Consider the following 19,307-nt stretch of genomic DNA (forward strand, 5'->3'; position numbering starts at 1 on the left):
ACTATGATCGCTAAAACGTCATATATTTCGGTACAGAGGGAGTATGTTTTTAGAAAAGGTTGGCAAATTTCAAATAAATGTTCCTAAATAAAAAATGTCCACAACCATAGAAAATATTCAGGGATTTCAAAAAGTGTTCGTGAATTTGAAAACTGCCATTGGATTTGAATAAATCTTCTTAATTTTTTAAAATATTCGTGATTTCAATTAATGTACTGTATTTCATAAAAATATTCTCCAATTCGAAAAACATGCTCATTATTTCAAAACATTCACGAATTTGAAAACTCTCTTGTCTTTCAAAAAATGTTAACGTATTTTAAAAGTGTTCTTAGATTTGAAAAATATTTATAAATTTTAAAAATATACATGATTACCAAAATTCTTCAATGTTCGCCAAGTCAATAAAAACCATCTTCCAGAAATATTCAAAATTTGAAAAAATGTTCAGAAATTCGAAAAAAATATTGAAATGTTTCTGAAATAAATTTGAATTTCGAAAAATGTTCAATAATTTCAGAAAATGTTTATGAATTTGGGAAAAGATAAAAAATAAAATAATTATAACAGAGAAAGGAAAGAAGGTGAATGAAAAAAAAGGGGAAAGGCCAAAAGAAAAAAACATAAAAATAAGAGAAAACACGGTCTGGGAAGGTTTCTCAAAACCGGAAAGGAGCTAGTTGCGCCGGGCCGAATGTATGTAGCCGGGAGTGGGGGTACGTGTACACGCCAAATAGGAGCTGTCAGGCTGCCCTACGTCTAGCAGTAAGCGAGGCATATGGGCGCCCGTGGATGAGCCCTAGGCCACCTAGGACCTTGATGGCCAGGGCCTGAACAAATGCAAGCCCATCTTTAGTAGCATTGAGCATTTTCTAAATTCAAATATTTATTTTTTTTGAACATTTTCTTGTGCGCAGAAAGGCCGGCCACCGTGCTCCTGGCTGGGCCTCGGCGGGTGAGCCCACTACTCAAATCAAAATACTAGCTAACTCGAGAGGAGATTGAAGCAACTACAAGTCAATTTCAGCAGTGCTCTTTCAGCTTTGATGGGCATATCCCAAACTTCGGGGCACAAAGCCTTGCTAAACACATTTTTGGTCTAGAGTTAGGTCGCCATCTTGCGCTGATTACCGAATAATAAATAAAGTGTGTTTGGACTAAAAAAGAGCTAACACAAAGGATTAAAACTGCTTGACCCAGCCCGGCTCCCAATTGTACCACCTCTCTCTCTCTCTCATGTCTGCTTGCTCGTAAACAAGGTTTGCTGGGTTTCTTTCCTGCCCGCTCGGTTTTATATATAGTTTAAAATTATTCATGCATTAAAAACTAAAAAAATCAAGAAATCAAAAGGTCATGCAATTTAGTTAAAAAATCACGAATTTGAAAAAACTTCATGGATTTGAAAAAAAAGTTCGTGGATTTGAAAAAGTATTCGTGGATAGGAAAAGAGTTTGTGGGATTTGAAAAAAAACTCGCAGATTCAAAAAGTTCACTCATTCTGAAACAAAATTTGGATTGGAAAATATGTTCACAAACATGAAAATGGTTCACATATTCAAAAAGGTTCACACATTTAAAAGAATTTGTGGTTTGAAAAAATATTGCGGATTTGAAAAGATGTTCACGAATTTGAAAAATGTTTGCGGTTTTTTACTTTTGCGATTTGGAAAAGTTCACGCGTTTGAAAAAATTCATGCATTTGGAAGAACTTTCATGAAAAATATAAAATAAAAGGGATAAGAAAATGAAAACGAAAGAAGAATAAAAACCAGGTGAAAACCCAACAAAACCAAGTGAAAACGGCAGAAAAAGGAAAAAAGAAAAAGAATGGACCAGAAGCTTCCCAAAATCGGCCCAAAAGCTTCTGGAAGCTTCCCGAAATTTGGAATGTAAAATGCTTAGATGGACGGGCCCACTGAGAAACTAGCGATGAGGAGTGTCTGCATTACATTCGCATTTGCCTGTATACAGCGTGTTAAGCGCCTAATATGTATTTGTGGTGCATGCCCTTGCCCGTGCGAGATGAACCGATGAACCCTAACTATGTCGCCCAGCTTCCCCTCTCTCCCTATCAGCCTTAAGGAATCGGTCACCGCCAACCGTCCAACATCAGTCCAGTTTTCCGGTGCCCTTCCGCCCTATGTGGATTTGCCCAATAATTTCCCCTCTGGGCCCTCCCAAATCCCAGTATCTCTCTTTGCCTTGATTGAATGCTGATCTGCATGATTCCTCATTTCAATCCTTCACTAGATCCATGCACTTTTTCCCTTGCAAAGTCTCTTTAGTTTAGTGTTCAATAGTTAGTTTTGCACTTCTATACTTTTGTCAATGTAGAAATTCATTAGTTTTCTAGTTCTCAAAAAATCAAGTAGTTTTGTACGTTATTAGTTTTGTACTTTTGTAGTTCCTTTTGGGGTAATTTGGGTTGAAGCAGGTCATTAAGTATTGGGTTCATATTCTTACTAGTTATGCAACAGGGCTTAACTTTTGTATGCCTTAAAATCAGGGTAACTTGGGGTTTAATTTTTGGCCCTGGGTATCAACCAATCCTGGCTATGCCATTCAGGACATGCATGTGGAGAAAATCAATTCTCCCGTGCCCATGCACGGGAGAGCCCTTGATTTGCTTGGAGATTTGAAGCCATGTATGGGTACTGCTCATAGTTGGCCCCGTGCACTCCCGGACGCAAAACTAGGGCGGCCAGCCACCGCCCCTTCCTCCCACTCTATCTTTCTCATCGTGTCTAGGCAAAGCCCGCACAACATCGTTCGCAGTGGGGTGGCTCGTTTCTCTCCTGTGCGGTAGTCAGGTTGCGCGAATCTCACATGACCAATCTTTGGATAATTCCTTGAATAGCACCTTGGTCACCACATAAACTCCTTGAAACCAACATATGGACTTCAAGAAATGCCTATGGACAAATCCTACATCAATTACCAAAACCAAACATAGGGGCACCGTATGTTCTTTCAACATGCATTTCTGCATCATCTGTAGTTGTGACATGTTTTTCTTTGTGTGAGCAAAACAAATTCATGGAGAGGATTTTCTACCGTGCCCATGCATGCATGCACCATTTTTATTATTTTGTATGGGAGCACCACCAGGCGCCACTAGTTATCCATCTCCATGCGCAGTTGAGCGTCCCGAGCTTAGTGCGAGCATGTCTTGAAGAAGAAGATTGTGTGAACATTCATGTTTACCTTCAAGACATCATCCTAATGAAGAGAGTTGGAAAGATTCAAGGTTGCTCAAGACTAAGTACAAAGAGTGATTCAAGTTGATCAACACACAAAGCACAGAAGATGTACCGAGTGGGATCAAGTGGTCTCATGGTTTGCTTCCAGGTTGATCAAGACTAAGTACAAAGAGTGATTCAAGTTGATCAACACACAACGCGTAGAAGATACCGAGTGGAATCAAGTGGTCTCGTGGTAGGGTAAGCTTGTCCATTACGTTTTGTGTACTAACCCATGGTCTATGTGAGAGTTTGTTGTGGGGTTAGGTTTGCTTCCATGGGCGTGCATCAATAGTAAGATCTCATACAACACATGGAGGATGACATCACGTGGTGATCGTCATCAAGGTTGTGGTGTGCAAGTTCAAGTGGAGCAACACATAGAGTGGCTCACCCATAATGGAGTATTGATAATCCCCAAGTGCAGGGAATCATCGTAGCAATTTCCAAAGGTGGAAGTGATAAGTATGGAGTGTCGAACCCACAAGGAGCTAAAGGTAAGATCAATATTCTCTCAAGCCCTATCTGCCACTGATACGACTCTACGTACACCGAACGTTTGCTTCCAACTAGAAACGAGAAATAAAACTATGTTGTGGGTATGAAGAGGATAACTTTGCATGATATCGGAGAGCTAAAATATAAAAGTAGGTGCTGTTATCATAAAGTTAGAATATATTATAAATAGCGAGTGTGGAATAATGGTGGATCGGTGTGCGGAATTGTCCTAGGCAATTGTTAACAAGACCGGTAGTCGTCATTGCAATTTCATATGAGGGAGAGGCATAAGCTAACATACTTTCCCTACTTGGATCATATGCACTTATGATTGGAACTCTAGCAAGCATCCGCAACTACTAAAGATCATTAAGGTAAAACCCAACCATAGCATTAAAGCATCAAGTCCTCTTTATTCCCATACGCAACAACCCCCTTACTCGGGTTTGTGTTTCAGTCACTCACCAGCCCACTATAAGCGAATCATGAACGTATTGCAACACCCTACAACGGGAATCCCTCACGCTTGCGCGACACGGAGGGCACCATAGGACAACACCAAAATAAAACATACAAGTCGTACCAATCTAGATCATCAATCAACCCAAAGACAAAGGATATCTACTCAAAACATCATAGGATGGCAACACATCATTGGATCATAATATGTGGCATAAAGCACCATGTTCAAGTAGGGATTACAGTGGGGTGCGGGAGAGTGGACCGCGTAAAATAGATGAGGATGGTGATGATGATGAAGACGATCACCGTGGCGATGATTCCCCTCCCGATGGCACTCCGGCGCCACCGAGAGAGAGGAGGAGAGGTTCTCCCCCTTGTGCTTCCTCCTCCATGGCCTCCCCCCTAGATGGGGAAAGGTTCTCCCTCTGATCCTTGGCCTTCATGGCGATGATGGCCTCTCCGAGATACTCCTCCATGGCCACCGGTGATGATGGCCCCCTCCAGCAGGGTGCCGGAGAGGGCCTAGATTGATTTCTCATGGCTACAGAGGCTTGCGGCGGCGGAACTTCTGATCTACGTTAATTTTCCGAGGTTTCTGTATTTATAGGAATTTTTGGCGTCGGTCTCATGTCAAGGAGGTGCCCGAGGTGTCCACGAGGCAGGCCCACGCGCCTGGGGGGGGGGGGGGCGCCCCCCACCCTCGTGGACGCCCCGGGACTCTCCTGGCCCAACTCTTTTACTCCGGGGTCTTCTTTTGGTCCATAAAAAATCGTCAAAAATTGGGATGTCAATTGGACTCCGTTTGATATTCCTTTTCTGTAAAACTCAAAAACAAGGAGAAAACAGAAACTGGCACTGGGCTCTAGGTTAATAGGTTAGTCCCAAAAATCATATAAAATAGCATATAAATGCATATAAAACATCTAAGATTGATAATATAATAGCATGAAGACTTCATAAATTATAGATACGTTGGAGACGTATCAACATCCCCAAGCTTAATTCCTGCTCGTCCTTGAGTAGGTAAATGATAAAAGAAATAATTTATGAAGTGTGAATGCTAGCAAGTGCTTAAGTTTGATCAATGATAAATTCAATCACTTTTTCTAGCATCAATACATGTCATAATAGTAGCTCATCTCATAAAACTTTTCATGATCAAGTAACAAGCTATTCACATGTTAAAGTATAGATCATAAACTTTCTTGAAAACTAACAAACAGTGCTCTTAGTCATCAAACAATTGCAATTCATCTTATTTTCAGGGTGGGTCTATGTCAGAGCTTTGATTCAGCAAAACTCCACATACTCAACTATCATTTAATCATTCACAATTGCTAACACTCATGTGATATTTATGGGTTCAAAGTCTTAATTGGGCACAGAGAAAGATAGGGGCTTATAGTTTCGCCTCCCAACCTTTTACCTCAAGGGTAATGTCAACAATAATAACTCATGAAAACCTACATCCAAGTAGGTATATATATCCGGATCGCTCCAACACCAAGTGCTTGCCAAAGGAAAAAGTGTAAAAAGGAAAGGTGATGATCACCATGACTCTTGCATAAGGTAGAAGATAAAAGTAAAAGATAAGCCCTTTGCAGAGGGAAGCAGAGGTTGTCATGCGCTTTTATGGTTGGATGCACAAAATCTTAATGCAAAAGAACGTCACTTTATATTGCCTCTTGTGATAAAGACCTTTATTATGCAGTCCGTCGCTTTTATTTCTTCCCTATCACAAGTTCGTATAAAGCTTATCATACATATTTAAGGAGCGATTTTTATTGCATGCACCGATGACAACTTACTTGAAGGATCTTACTCAATCCTTAGGTAGGTATGGTGGACTCTCATGGCAAAACTGGTTTAAGGGATGTTTGGAAGCACAAGTAGTATTTCTACTTGGTGCAAAGAATTTGGCTAGCATGAGAGGGAAAGGCAAGCCCAACATGTTGGATGATCCAAGACAATATAACGTTTCGGATATAGGAAAACATAACCCATTAAGTTGTCTTCCTTGTCCAACATCAACCTTTTAGCATGTCATATTTTAATGAGTGCTCACAATTAAAAAAAATGTCCAAGATAGTATATTTATATGTGAAACCTCTCTTCCTTCAATATTCTTTCATGAATTGTTCAAGTGACCAATTCTGCGTTTGCTAATTTTCAATAAGTTTACTACCTATACTTATTCTGTGTGAAGTCATTACTCCCCATGGTATAAGCATATGAAACATATATAAATTCAGATTTATGATATTCAATTCATTCAACCATTTACTCACAGGATATATGTGAAGCACGTGAGTAAATGACAAACTACTCCAAAAAGATATAAGTGAAGAACACTGAGTAGTCAAATAATTAACTAGTCATGGGAGGATTCTTTTTCATTCAAGATTTCAGATCCTTTGATTTTATTCAAACAACAAGTAAAATTTAAAATACGCTCGAAGCAAAACTCATATCATGTGTGGAATAAAAATATAGCTCCGAGTAAGGTATACCGATAGTTTTGAAGACGAAAGAGGGGATGCCTTCCGGGGCATCCCCAAGCTTAGGCGCTCGAGTCTTCCTTGAATATTACCTTGGGGTGCCTTGGGCATCCCCAAGCTTAGGGTCTTTCCACTCCTTATTCTCCTCATATTGATATCTCACCCAAAGCTTGAAAACTTCAATCACACAAAACTTAACGAAACTTCGTGAGATAGGTTAGTATGATAAAGAGTAAACCATTCACATTGGTACTGTCAAAGACAAGGTTCATAATTTTTCCCACACAATGTCTACTGTACCATATCATTTCTACAATTTATATTGAGAAATATAAGCCATAGAAAGTAGAAAACAAGCAAACTATGCAATGAAAACAGAATTTGTCAGAAACAGAACAATCTGTAATGATCTGAACAGCAACCATACTTCTGCTACTCCAATAATTATGAAATAAATTGTGGACGTGAGGAATTTGTCTATTAATCTTCTGCAAAAAGAATCAACTCAAAAGCACTCTTCTGTAAAAAATGGTAGCTAATCTCGTGAGCGCAAAGTTTCTGTTTTTTTACAGCAAGATCACATTAACTTTCACCCAAGTCTTCCCAAAGGTCTTACTTGGCACTTTATTGAAACAAAAGCTATAAAACATGATTACTACAGTATCTTAATCATGTAAACACACAAAAACATTAAGGGTAAATATTGGGTTGTCTCCCAACAAGCGCTTTTCTTTAATGCCTTTTAGCTAGGCATGATGATTTCAATGATGCTCACATAAAAGATAAGAATTGAAACATAAAGAGAGCATCATGAAGAATATTACTAGCACATTTAAATCTAACCCATTTCCTATGCCTAGGGATTTTGTGAGCACACATTTTATAGGGACAAGAATCAACTAGCATAGGAAGGCAAAACAAGTATAACTTCAAAACTTTAAGCACATAGAGAGAAACTTGATATTATTGTAACTCCTACAGGCATATATTCCTCCCTCATAATAATTTTCAGTAGCATCATGGATAGCAACTTTGTTCTCATACTCAATTGGAACCTCTTCCGAAATAGTGGAATCATTACTAACTAAAGTTGACACTCTTCCAAATCCACTTTCATAAATATCACACTAAGATTCAACATCCTCCAAAATAGTGGGATCACTAATTCCTAAAGTTGACACTCTTCCAAACCCACTTTAGACGATAATATTATTCATACTCCAAAAGATATAAGTGAAGTTCATGGAGAATTCTACAATTAATATAGACTAACCAATATCCAAGCTCAAAATATATAAGTGAAGCACACGAAGCATTCTATAAAACCATACTCAAATGATTTAAGTGAAGCACAAAGAGCAATTCTATAAGATCATACTTTAAAGATATAAGTGAAGCACATGAAGTATTCTATAAATAAAATGAAGGACTATCTCATACTATCATGGTTCTTAAACAAAAACACAAAGGACACAAATCATGTGAACAAAACAAAAACCGAGGTATACCGATAATTGTTGAAGAAGAAAGATGGGATGCCAACCGGGGCATCCCCAAGCTTATATGCTTGAGTATCCTTGAAATATTTACTTGGGGTGCCTTGGGCATCCCCAAGCTTGAACTCTTGCCTCTCTTTATTCTTCTCACATCGGTAACTCCTCGTTCTTCGAACACTTCATCCACAAAAACTTAACAAAAACTTTGTGAGATCCGTTAGTATACTAAAGCAAATTACCACCTTTAGGTACTGTTGCAAACTCATTCCAATTTCATATTAGCACTATATCTACTGTATTCCAACTTCACCATGGTTCATACTGTTGGGGATCGTAGCAGAATTTTAAAATTTCCTACGCATCACCAAGATCCATCTATGGAGTATACTAGCAACGAGGGGAAAGGAGTGCATCTACATACCTTTGTAGATCGCGAGCGGAAGCGTTCAAGTGAACGGGGTTGATGGAGTCGTACTCGCCGTGATCCAAATCACCGATGACTGAGTGCCGAACGGACGGCACCTCCGCGTTCAACACATGTACGGAGCAGCGACGTCTCCTCCTTGATCCAGCAAGGCGGAAGGAGAGGTTGATGGAGATCCAGCAGCACGACGGCGTGGTGGTGGAAGTACCGGGGATCCCGGCAGGGCTTCGCCAAGCACAAGCGGGAGGGAGAGGTGTTGCAGGGGGAGAGGGAGGTGCCAGGGGCTGTGGTGCTGCTGCCCTCCCTCCCCCCACTATTTATAGGGGCCCTGGGGGGGCGCCGGCCCCATGGAGATCCCATCTGAGGGGGGGGGCGGCCAAGGGGGGTGGCTTGCCCCCCAAGCCAAGTGGGGCGCCCCCCACACCTAGGGTTTCCAACCCTAGGCGCAGGGGGAGGCCCAAGGGGGGGCGCCCCAGCCCACTAAGGGCTGGTTCCCTTCCCACTTCAGCCCATGGGGCCCTCTGGGACAGGTGGCCCCACCTGGTGGACCCCCGGGACCCTTCTGGTGGTCCCGGTACAATACCGATAACCCCCGAAACTTTCCCGGTGGCCGAAACTGGACTTCCTATATATAATTCTTCACCTCCGGACCATTCCGGAACTCCTTGTGACGTCCGGGATCTCATCCGGGACTCCGAACAACTTTCGGGTTTCCGCATACTAATATCTCTACAACCCTAGCGTCACCGAACCTTAAGTGTGTAGACCCTACGGGTTCGGGAGACATGCACACATGACCAAGACGCCTCTTCGGTCAATAACCAACAGCAGGATCTGGATACCCATGTTAGCTCCCACATGTTCCACGATGATCTCATCGGATGAACCACGATGTCGAGGATTCAATCAATCCCGTATACAATTCCCTTTGTCAATCGGTACGTTACTTGCCCGAGATTCGATCATCGGTATCCCAATACCTTTTTCAATCTCGTTACCAGCAAGTCACTTTACTCGTACCGTAATGCATGATCCCGCAGCTAACTCCTTAGTCACATTGAGCTCATTATGATGATGCATTACCGAGTGGGCCCAGAGATACCTCTCCGTCATACGGAGTGACAAATCCCAGTCTCGATCCGTGCCAACTCAACAGACACTTTCGGAGATACCCGTAGTGTACCTTTATAGTCACCCAGTTACGTTGTGACGTTTGGCACACCCAAAGCACTCCTACGGTATCCGGGAGTTGCACGATCTCATGGTCTAAGGAAATGATACTTGACATTGGAAAAGCTCTAGCAAACGAACTACACAATCTTTTGTGCTATGCTTAGGATTGGGTCTTGTCCATCACATCATTCTCCTAATGATGTGATCCCGTTATCAATGACATCCAATGTCCATAGTCAGGAAACCATGACTATCTGTTGATCAACGAGCTAGTCAACTAGAGGCTTACTAGGGACACGTTGTGCTCTATGTATTCACACATGTATTACGATTTCCGGATAACACAATTATAGCATGAACAATAGACAATTATCATGAACAAAGAAATATAATAATAACCATTTATTATTGCCTCTAGGGCATATTTCCAACAGTCTCCCACTTGCACTAGAGTCAATAATCTAGTTACATTGTGATGAATCGAATACCCATAGAGTTCTGGTGCTGATCATGTTTTGATCTAGGGAGAGGTTTAGTCAACGGATCTGCTACATTCAGGTCCGTATGTACTTTACAAATATTTATGTCTCCATTTTGAACACTTCCACGAATGGAGTTGAAGCGACGCTTGATATGCCTGGTCTTCCTGTGAAACCTGGGCTCCTTGGCAAGGGCAATAGCTCCAGTGTTGTCACAGAAGAGAGTCATCGGGCCCGACGCATTGGGAATCACCCCTAGGTCGGTAATGAACTCCTTCATCCAGATTGCTTCCTGCGCTGCCTCTGAGGCTGCCATGTATTCCGCTTCACATGTAGATTCCGCCACGACGCTTTGCTTGCAACTGCACCAGCTTACTGCCCCTCCATTCAAAATATACACGTATCCGGTTTGTGACTTCGAGTCATCGAGATCTGTGTCGAAGCTAGCATCGACGTAACCCTTTACGACGAGCTCTTCGTCACCTCCATAAACGAGAAACATATCCTTAGTCCTCTTCAGGTACTTCAGGATATTCTTGACCGCTGTCCAGTGTTCCATGCCGGGATTACTTGGGTACCTTCCTACCAAACTTACGGCAAGGTTTACATCAGGTATGGTACATAGCATGGCATACATAATAGACCCTATGGCCGAGGCATAGGGGATGACACTCATCTTTTCTCTATCTTCTGCCGTGGTCGGGCATTGAGCCGTGCTCAATTGCACACCTTGCAATACAGGCAAGAACCCTTTCTTGGACTGATCCATATTGAACTTCTTCAATATCTTGTCAAGGTACGTACTCTGTGAAAGACCAATGAGGCGTCTTGATCTATCTCTATAGATCTTGATGCCTAATATATAAGCAGCTTCTCCAAGGTCCTTCATTGAAAAACACTTATTCAAATAGGCCTTTATACTTTCCAAGAATTCTATATCATTTCCCATCAATAGTATGTCATCCACATATAATAAGAGAAATGCTATAGAGCTCCCACTCACTTTCTTGTAAACACAGGCTTCTCCATAAGTCTGTGTAAACCCAAACGCTTTGATCATCTCATCAAAACGAATGTTCCAACTCCGAGATGCTTGCACCAGCCCATAAATGGAGCGCTAGAGCTTGCATACCTTGTTAGCATTCTTAGGATCGACAAAACCTTCCGGCTGCATCATATACAATTCTTCCTTAAGAAAGCCGTTAAGGAATGCCGTTTTGACGTCCATTTGCCATATCTCATAATCATAGAATGCGGCAATTGCTAACATGATTCGGACGGACTTCAGCTTCACTACGGGTGAGAAAGTCTCATCGTAGTCAACCCCTTGAACTTGTCGATAACCCTTAGCGACAAGTCAAGCCTTATAGATGGTCACATTACCATTCGCGTCTGTCTTCTTCTTAAAGATCTATTTATTTTCTATGGCTCGCCGAATCGGGCAAGTCAGTCAAAGTCCATACTTCGTTTTCATACATGGATCCTATCTCGGATTTCATGGCTTCTAGCCATTTGTCGGAATCCGGGCCCGCCATCGCTTCTTCATAGTTCGAAGGTTCACCGTTGTCTAACAACATGATTTCCAGGACAGGGTTGCCGTACCACTCTGGTGCGGAACGTGTCCTTGTGGACCTACGAAGTTCAGCAGTAACTTGATCCGAAGCTTCATGATCATCATCATTAACTTCCTCCCCAGTCGGTGTAGGCACCATAGGAACATCTTCCCGCGCTGCGCTACTTTCCGGTTCGGAAGGGGTGACTATCACCTCATCAAGTTCCACTTTCCTCCCACTCAATTCTTTTGAGAGAAACTCTTTCTCCAGAAAGGACCCATTCTTGGCAACAAAGATCTTGCCTTCGGATCTGAGGTAGAAGGTATACCCAATGGTTTCCTTAGGGTATCCTATGAAGACGCATTTTTCCGACTTGGGTTCGAGCTTTTCAGGTTGAAGTTTCTTGACATAAGCATCGCATCCCCAAACTTTTAGAAACGACAGCTTAGGTTTCTTCCCAAACCATAATTCATACGGTGTCGTCTCAACGGATTTCGACGGAGCCCTATTTAAAGTGAATGCAGCAGTCTCTAAAGCATAGCCCCAAAATGAGAGCGGTAGATCGGTAAGAGACATCATAGATCGCACCATATCCAATAGAGTGCGATTACGACGTTCGGACACACCGTTTCGCTGAGGTGTTCCAGGCGGCGTGAGTTGTGAAACGATTCCACATTTCTTTAAGTGCGTACCAAATTCGTGACTTAAATATTCTCCACCACGATCTGATCGTAAGAACTTTATTTTCCTGTCACATTGATTCTCAACCTCACTCTGAAATTCCTTGAACTTTTCAAAGGTTTCAGACTTGTGAGAGTGAGAACATAACGATATCCTCCGCGAGCCTCAACACTCATTGGACCGCACACATCGGTATGTATGATTTCCAATAAATTGGTTGTTCGCTCCATTGTTCCGGAGAACGGAGTCTTGGTCATCTTACCCATGAGGCATGGTTCGCACGTGTCAAATGATTCGTAATCAAGAGACTCCAAAAGTCCATCTGCATGGAGCTTCTTCATGCGTTTGACACCAATGTGACCAAGGCGGCAGTGCCACAAGTATGTGGGACTATCGTTATCAACTTCACATCTTTTGGTATTCACACTATGAATATGTGTAACATCACGTTCGAGATTCATCAAGAATAAACCATTGACCAGCGGGGCATGACCATAAAACATATCTCTCATATAAATAGAACAACCATTATTCTCGGATTTAAATGAGTAGCCATCTCGAATTAAACGAGATCGAGATACAATGTTCATGCTCAAAGCTGGCACTAAATAACAATTATTGAGGTTTAAAACTAATCCCGTAGGTAAATGCAGAGGTAGCGTGCCGACGGCGATCACATCGACCTTGGAACCATTCCCGACGCGCATCGTCACCTCGTCCTTCGCCAGTCTCCGCTTATTCCGCAGCTCCTTTGGTGTTGCCGGCCTTCTTATCCGCTAAGTATTTGGGGCAGTTCCGCTTCCAGTGACCACTTCCCTTGCAATAAAAGCACTCAGTCTCAGGCTTGGGTCCATTCTTTGACTTCTTCCCGGCAACTGGCTTACCGGGCGCGGCAACTCCCTTGCCGTCCTTCTTGAAGTTCTTCTTACTCTTGCCTTTCTTGAACTTAGTGGTTTTATTCACCATCAACACTTGATGTTCCTTTTTGATCTCCACCTCCGCTGATTTCAGCATTGAATATACCTCAGGAATGGTCTTTTCCATCCCCTGCATATTGAAGTTCATCACAAAGCTCTTGTAGCTGGTGGAAGCGACTGAAGGATTCTGTCAATGACCGCGTCATCCGGGAGATTAACTCCCAGCTGAGACAAGCGGTTGTGTAACCCAGACATTCTGAGTATGTGCTCACTAACAGAACTATTTTCCTCCATTTTACAGCTGAAGAACTTGTCGGAGACTTCATATCTCTCGACCCGGGCATGAGCTTGGAAAACCATTTTCAGCTCTTCGAACATCTCGTATGCTCCATGTTTCTCAAAACGCTTTTGGAGCCCCGGTTCTAAGCTGTAAAGCATGCCGCACTGAACGAGGGAGTAATCATCAGCACGTGATTGCCAAGCGTTCATAACGTCTTGGTTCTCTGGGATGGGTGCTTCACCTAGCGGTGCTTCTAGGACATAATCTTTCTTGGCAGCTATGAGGATGATCCTCAGGTTCCGGACCCAGTCCGTATAGTTGCTGCCATCATCTTTCAGCTTGGTTTTCTCTAGGAACGCGTTGAAGTTGAGGACAACGTGGGCCATTTGATCTACAAGACATATTGTAAAGATTTTAGACTAAGTTCATGATAATTAAGTTCATCTAATCAAATTATTCAATGAACACCCACTCAGATAGACATCCCTCTAGTCATCTAAGTGAAACATGATCCGAGTTAACTAGGCCGTGTCCGATCATCACGTGAGACGGACTAGTCAAGATCGGTGAACATCTCCATGTTAATCGTATCTTCTATACGACTCATGCTCGACCTTTCGGTCTTCCGTGTTCCGAGGCCATGTCTGTACATGCTAGGCTCGTCAAGTCAACCTAAGTGTATTGCGTGTGTTCCGAGGCCATGTCTGTACATGCTAGGCTCGTCAACACCCATTGTATGCGACCGTTAGAATCTATCACACCCGATCATCACGTGGTGCTTCGAAACAACGAACCTTCGCAACGGTGCACAGTTAGGGGGAACACTTTCTTGAAATTATTATAAGGGATCATCTTACTTACTACCGTCGTTCTAAGCAAATAAGATGCAAAACATGATAAACATCACATGCAATAAAATAGTGACATGATATGGCCAATATCAGTTTGCTCCTTTGATCTCCATCTTCGGGGCGCCATGATCATCTTCGTCACCGGCATGACACCATGATCTCCATCATCATGATCTCCATCATCGTGTCTTCATGAAGTTGTCACGCCAACGATTACTTCTACTTCTATGGCTAATGCGTTTAGCAATAAAGTAAAGTAATTTACATGGCGTTATTCAATGACACGCAGGTCATACAAAAATAAAGACAACTCCTATGGCTCCTGCCGGTTGTCATACTCATCGACATTCAAGTCGTGATTCCTATTACAAGAATATGATCAATCTCATACATCACATATATCATTCATCACATCTTCTGGCCATATCACATCACAAGGCACATGCTGCAAAAACAAGTTAGACGTCCTCTAATTGTTGTTGCAAGTTTTTACGTGGCTTGTATAGGTTTCTAGCAAGAACGTTTCTTACCTACGTAAAACCACAATGTGATATGCCAATTTCTATTTACCCTTCATAAGGACCCTTTTCATCGAATCCGTTCCGACTAAAGTGGGAGAGACAGACACCCGCTAGCCACCTTATGCAACTAGTGCATGTCAGTCGGTGGAACCTGTCTCACGTAAGCGTATGTGTAAGGTCGGTCCGGGCCGCTTCATCCCACAATACCGCCGAGACAAGATAAGACTAGTAGTGGCAAGAAAATTGACAACATCTACGCCCACAACTGCTTTGTGTTCTACTCGTGCATAGTAACTACGCATAGGCCTGGCTCATGATGCCACTGTTGGGGATCGTAGCAGAATATTAAAATTTCCTACGCATCACCAAGATCCATCTATGGAGTATACTAGCAACGAGGGGAAAGGAGTGCTTTTTTCCACCCTTGTAGATTGCGAGCGGAAGCGTTCAAGTGAACAGGTCTGATGGAGTCGTACTCGCCGTGATCCAAATCACCGATGACCGAGTGCCGAACGGACGGCACCTCTGCGTTCAACACACGTACGGAGCAGCAACGTCTCCTCCTTCTTGATCCAGCAAGGGGAAGGAGAGGTTGATGGAGATCCAGCAGCACGATGGCGTGGTGGTGGAAGTAGCGGGGATCCCGGCAGGGCTTCGCCAAGCACAAGCGGGAGGGAGAGGTGTTGCAGGGGGAGAGGGAGGCGCCAGGGGCTGTGGTGCTGCTGCCCTCCCCCCACTATTTATAGGGGCCCGGGGGGGGGGGGGGCGCCGGCCCCCTGGAGATCCCATCTGAGGGGGGGGGCGGCCAAGGGGGTGGCTTGCCCCCCAAGCCAAGTGGGGCGCCCCCACCCCTAGGGTTTCCAACCCTAGGCGCAGGGGGAGGCCCATGGGGGGGCACCCCAGCCCACTAAGGGCTGGTTCCCTTCCCACTTCAGCCCATGGGGCCCTCCGGGACAGGTGGCCCCACCCGGTGGACCCCCGGGACCCTTCCGGTGGTCCCGGTACAATACCGATAACCCCCGAAACTTTCCCGGTGGCCGAAACTGGACTTCCTATATATAATTCTTCACCTCCGGACCATTCCGGAACTCCTCGTGACGTCCGGGATCTCATCCGGGACTCCGAACAACTTTCGGGTTTCCGCATACTAATATCTCTACAACCCTAGCGTCACCGAACCTTAAGTGTGTAGACCCTACGGGTTCGGGAGACATGCAGACATGACCGAGACGCCTCTCCAGTCAATAACCAACAGCGGGATCTGGATACCCATGTTGGCTCCCACATGTTCCACGATGATCTCATCGGATGAACCACGATGTCGAGGATTCAATCAATCCCGTATACAATTCCCTTTGTCAATCGGTACGTTACTTGCCCGAGATTCGATCGTCGGTATCCCAATACCTTGTTCAATCTCGTTACCGGCAAGTCACTTTACTCGTACCGTAATGCATGATCCCGCGGCTAACTCCTTAGTCACATTGAGCTCATTATGATGATGCATTACCGAGTGGGCCCAGAGATATCTCTCCATCATACGGAGTGACAAATCCCAGTCTCGATCCGTGCCAACTCAACAGACACTTTCGGAGATACCCGTAGTGTACCTTTATAGTCACCCAGTTACGTTGTGACGTTTGGCACACCCAAAGCACTCCTACGGTATCCGGGAGTTGCACGATCTCATGGTCTAAGGAAATGATATTTGACATTGGAAAAGCTCTAGCAAACGAACTACACGATCTTTTGTGCTATGCTTAGGATTGGGTCTTGTCCATCACATCATTCTCCTAATGATGTGATCCCGTTATCAATGACATCCAATGTGCATAGTGAAGAAACCATGACTATCTGTTGATCAACGAGCTAGTCAACTAGAGGCTTACTAGGGACACGTTGTGGTCTATGTATTCACACATGTATTACGATTTCCGGATAACACAATTATAGCATGAACAATAGACAATTATCATGAACAAATAAATATAATAATAACCATTTATTATTGCCTCTAGGGCATATTTCCAACACATACCCCCCGATACTACCCATAGATTCATCAAAATAAGCAAACAACACATAGAAAACAGAATCTGTCAAAAACAGGACAGTCTGTAGTAATCTGGAAGTTTAGTAAACTTCTGTAACTCCCAAAATTATGAAATAAATTTTACAATTAGAAAAATTTGTACAGCAGTAATGTGCAAAAAGTTTCAGACCCATTTGATCTTCCAGTAAAAAATGTAAAATCACGCACTACAGCCAAAGTTTCTGTTTTTGTTCTGCACATAGTAAATAAGCAATCTAATCATCCTAAAACCAAAGCTTGGCACATTATTTTTATAATACAATGGATATATACAAGGGGATAATTATTTACAGAGAAACTTCCATGAAAAATTCTACATTGTTTCCGTGAGCATGAACACAAGTGCTCAAGGTCGACCCTCACTTCTTCAATGCATAACTTTCCAATCACTTCTCGTTTTGAAAAACTTTTTAGGCATGAGAGGCAAGTAATTTTTTTTGTATTTTCATTCTTTAATTTTTTTTGTATGTTTCACCCACAACTAAACGGAAACAAAAAGGAAAAAACAAAATCTACTTAGTGAAGAAAGCAAACAAGCACACACGAGAATATCAACCCCACGCTATTGCTCCCCGGCAACGGCGCCAGAAAAGGGCTTGATAATCCCCAAGTGCAGGGAATCATCGTAGAAATTTCCAAAGGTGGAAGTGATAAGTATGGAGTGTCGAACCCACAAGGAGCTAAGGTAAGATCAATATTCTCTCAAGCCCTATCTGCCACTGATACGACTCTACGTACACCGAACGTTTGCTTCCAACTAGAAACGAGAAATAAAACTATGTTGTGGGTATGAAGAGGATAACTTTGCATGATATCGGAGAGCTAAAATATAAAAGTAGGTGTTGTTATCATAAATTTAGAATATATTATAAATAGCAAGTGTGGAATAATGGTGGATCGGTGTGCGGAATTGTCCTAGGCAATTGTTAACAAGACCGGTAGTCGTCATTGAAATTTCATATGAGGGAGAGGCATAAGCTAACATACTTTCTCTACTTGGATCATATGCACTTATGATTGGAACTCTAGCAAGCATCCGCAACTACTAAAGATCATTAAGGTAAAACCCAACCATAGCATTAAAGCATCAAGTCCTCTTTATTCCCATACGCAACAACCCCCTTACTCGGGTTTGTGTTTCAGTCACTCACCAACCCACTATAAGCGAATCATGAACGTATTGCAACACCCTACAGCGGGAAGCACCATAGGACAACACCAAAAAAAACATACAATTCGTACCAATCTAGATCATCAATCAGCCCAAAGACAAAGGATATCTACTCAAAACATCATAGGATGGCAACACATCATTGGATCATAATATGTGGCATAAAGCACCATGTTCAAGTAGGGATTACAGCGGGGTGCGGGAGAGTGGACCGCGTAAAATAGATGAGGATGGTGATGATGATGGTGATGTTGATGAAGAAGATCACCGTGGCGATGATTCCCCTCCCGATGGCACTCCGGCGCCACCGAGAGAGAGGAGGAGAGGTTCTCCCCCTTGTGCTTCCTCCTCCATGGTCTCCCCCTAGATGGGGAAAGGTTGCCCTCCGATTCTTGGCCTTCATGGCGATGATGGCCTCTCCGGGATACTCCTCCATGGCCACCGGTGATGATGGCCCCCTCCAGCAGGGTGCCGGAGAGGGCCTAGATTGATTTATCGTGGCTACAGAGGCTTGCAGCGGTGGAACTTCTGATCTAGGTTAATTTTCCGAGGTTCCTGTATTTATAGGAATTTTTGGCGTCGGTCTCACGTCAAGGAGGTGCCCAAGGTGTCCACGAGGCAGGCCCACGCGCCTGGGGGGGGGGGCGCCCCCACCCTCGTGGATGCCCCGGGACTCTCCTGGCCCAACTCTTTTACTCTGGGGGTCTTCTTTTGGTCCATAAAAAATCGTCAAAAATTGGCATGTCAATTGGACTCCGTTTGATATTCCTTTTCTGTAAAACTCAAAAACAAGGAGAAAACAGAAACTGGCACTGGGCTCTAGGTTAATAGGTTAGTCCCAAAAATCATATAAAACAACATATAAATGCATATAAAACATCTAAGATTGATAATATAATAGCATGAAGACTTCATAGATTATAGATACGTTGGAGACGTATCAAGTATGGGGGAGCAATTATGCTTGAAGCT

This window comes from Triticum aestivum, chromosome 5D, assembly GCF_018294505.1.
Source record: "Triticum aestivum cultivar Chinese Spring chromosome 5D, IWGSC CS RefSeq v2.1, whole genome shotgun sequence".
NCBI classification, from domain to species: Eukaryota; Viridiplantae; Streptophyta; class Magnoliopsida; order Poales; family Poaceae; genus Triticum; species Triticum aestivum.